Source organism: Tupaia chinensis, unplaced genomic scaffold (assembly GCF_000334495.1).
Source record: "Tupaia chinensis unplaced genomic scaffold, TupChi_1.0 Scaffold146052_1, whole genome shotgun sequence".
NCBI classification, from domain to species: domain Eukaryota; kingdom Metazoa; phylum Chordata; class Mammalia; order Scandentia; family Tupaiidae; genus Tupaia; species Tupaia belangeri.
Genome location: NW_006205908.1, coordinates 766,809 through 770,244, shown reverse-complemented (window position 1 = coordinate 770,244; position 3,436 = coordinate 766,809). Strand labels below are relative to the sequence as shown.

Genomic DNA, 3,436 nt, shown 5'->3' with positions numbered 1-3,436 from the left:
GAATCATTTGACCATATATGTGAGGTCTTCTTTCTGAACTCTTTATCCTGTTTCATTGATTGTGTGTCTGTTTTTATGACCGTACCACATGGTTTTATTTTAGTTTTGCAATAAATTTTGAGAACCAAAAGTGTAAAATCTTCTAATTTTTTTTCAAGTTTTTTTTTGGTGGGGGGTTTTGGGTATTCAGGGTCCTTTGAGATTTCAAATCAATTTTAAAATGGATTTTTCCTTTTTTTTTTTTAAACAAACAGATTTTCCCCGCCCTCTCACCCCGCTGCCTCTGGGTTCTAGGAAGATGGCGAAGGTCTCAGAGTTTTACCATGTCACTTGGGAAGAAATGCGAGATAAAATGAGAAAACAAAGAGAAGAAACTCATGCAATAGTGAGCAAATTATAGAAGTGGGGGAAGAATTAATGAATGAATGTGCATCTAAGCATGGAGATGATATTTGGATCATCTTTGAACAGGTGATTGCAGCCTTAGACTATGGTCAGGACGACTTGGCATTGTCTTGTCGTCAGGAGTTAAGAAGACAGTTCCCTGGCAGTCATGGAGTCAAGCAATTAACAGGCATGAGATCTGAAGCCATGGAAAGGTATGATGATGCTATACAGTTATAGGATCGAGTTTTACAAGAAGATCCAACTAACACTGCTGCAAGAAAGCGTAAGATTGCCATTTGAAAAGCCCAAGGGAACAATGTGGAGGCCATTAGGGAACTGAATGAGTATCTGGAACAATTTGTTGGAGACCAGGAAGCCTGGCATGAACTTGCAGAACTTTACATCAATGAACATGACCATGTAAAAACCGCCTTTTGTTTAGAGCAGCTGATGATGACTAATCCACACAACCACTTATACTGTCAGCAGTATGCTGAAGTGAAAATATACCCAAGGTGGACTTGTAAACCTCAAATTTTAAGGAAAGTATTTTGCACAGACATTGAAACTGAGTAATAGAAATACGAGAGCTTTGTTTGGCCTTTACATGTCAGCACGTCATACTGCTTCTAATCTGAAAGCAAGTGCAAAAATGAAAAAGGACAACATGAAATATGCTAGTTGGGCAGCTAGTCAAATAAACAGAGCATATCAGTTTGCAGGTTGAAGTAAGAAGGAAACCATATACTCTCTTAAGGCAGTAGAAGACATGTTGGAAACATTGCAGATCATCCAGTATTAAGGTTTCAAAACCTTTTTGACATTAGATTTCACAATTGCACAGTGGAACTTAGTGGTCTGTGACTTAGTTACCAAATGCCCAGTGCTATTTGTATACTAATTTCTGTTAAGAAGATGTTTGTAAAGAATATGTTTATATAAACCTAAAAATGCCTTTTATTGCTAAGCAAGAAAATATGGGAAATCCATAGAAATTTAGAAGACTCACTGATTGTACATCAGTCTTTTCATTAAATAAACCACAATGAATTATTAAACTTGTAAAATAAATAAATAAATAGACAAACAAAAGAGGGATTAGAATTTTTATTAGGACTGCATAAATCTGTAAATATTATTTGATAGTTATTCTATTCTCTTTTCTAAGAGAATTTCTAGAATTTAGAGTCATTTTTAATTTTATAAGTTTGGATATCATCTCTCTGCAGAAGGTAAATTAGTAAAGATAATACCTTAAACAAGAAGTGGCATTTCTGAGGAGAGCATAAAGAGAAAAATAGAAGGGTTAGTCAGTAAGTCTCCAGAGATAGGAAGATGTGGGTAGGTATGCATTAGTTGGCTGGGGCTGCCATAGCAAGATGGCACAGAATGATGAGTTTAGACAATGGAAACTTGTTTTCTCAAATTCTTGAGGCTAGAAGCTCAAGATCCAGGTGTCCTCTCCATGGGCTTGTAGTAGGCCACTCTCTGGGTTTGCAGATGACAGCGTTCTTGCTGTGTCCTCACCTGGCCTTTGGATTGAAGAGAAAGAGTTGTCTCATGTCTTCTCTTTTTCTTACACAGACAACAGCACTGTAAGAGGAGGACTCCACCATTATGATTTATTTAGCCTTGGCCACATGTCTTCTCTTTTTCTTACACAGACAACAGCACTGTGAGAAGAGGACTCCAACATTATGATTCATTTAGCCTTGGTCACCTCCTTAGGGTCCTATTTCCAAACATAGTCACATTGGGAATTAGGGCTTCAGTATAGCAATTTGGAAAGAAGAGCACAATTAAGTCCAAAGCAATATATATTTGAAAACATGGAAAAAGAGAGAGATGTCACTAACAGGTAGTCACAGTGACATGTGTAAATGTCCAGAACCGGCAAGACATGAATATAATGGATTTCCAGTGTTTGATATTCAATTAATAGAATCTATCTATAGTCTATAGTCCAAAGTTATAAAAGCCAAGTTTGTGAATGAAGACTAACTTCATCAATCAATGGTCTCTTAAAAATGACATACAATATGTTCTTTACATTTCTTTTTTTTTAAAGAGAGATTTTTGCTATAGGGTGCAAGTGCTTGCCAGACACAGATAGAGAGACAGAAGAGAGAAATCATCCCCAAGGGGAAATGGCCATACTGCAATCCCATCTTGTCCATTCTCCTCTCAGGATTTTAGGCAGGCACACACATGCACCTGGCATGAGTTTTAAGCCACTGGGTCCAAGATTTAAAATGCAGTCAACTACGTGGGAATCCAGTGATGTAACCATTACACCATCTGCTGGGCCCATGTTCTTTACATTTCTAAAGCAAACAAATGGCAGGGGAATTTTACATACGCTATTTGGAAGATGAATGGATTCAAGGGCATTGAATGAGACTATAGCAACAATTTTCCTGTCCTTTACATTGTAATAAAATATTTTCAAAACTTTCTGAAAGCACTAAACACTAAATCTTTATTGGTATTATAGTGAAAACCTGTGAGCCAGTGTATAAATCACTTTGATGACAGAGTAACAATTTATTTTTGAAATAAACATTATCTTCACCTTCAGAATTTCTTAACTTTCAAACAACCAGAGAAAAAGTTGGAAAAAAAATTAGGAAAACTACTTGATATGTTGGAGTGACACTACACACGAATAAAATTTCAATATTCTGATTTAAAAGCAAAAATGACACTTTTACCTTTATAAAATGTGAGAAGATGACATGCTAAGAAAAGACTGTCTTCTAAAATTAAATCAAACATCTATGTCATTTCAAATACCATATAAATCAGAACATTTTAGTGGTATTCACACACCACTGAAAATCACTACTTTCTTCTCCAAGATTATGAATTAATTATAGTGTTTACCAGTCTTTCTTAAATACTATTGTTTAATGTTCACTATTTATACATTAATCTACTTAATTTGTTTTGCTTATTTATTCTTTTTTGTTTTTAATTAATGCATACTGAGTATAAATAATCCTAGACAGTTACCTGGAAGCTATGCGTGGTCAAAATCAGGTGGTGTAGG

At 35.5% G+C, this 3,436-nt stretch overlaps 1 pseudogene; it reads left to right on the top strand.

Moving 5' to 3' along the window:
- The first annotated feature begins 282 nt into the window (after positions 1-282).
- LOC102481001 (ER membrane protein complex subunit 2 pseudogene) lies at positions 283-1,189 on the top strand (annotated as a pseudogene).
- The last annotated feature ends 2,247 nt before the right edge of the window (positions 1,190-3,436 follow it).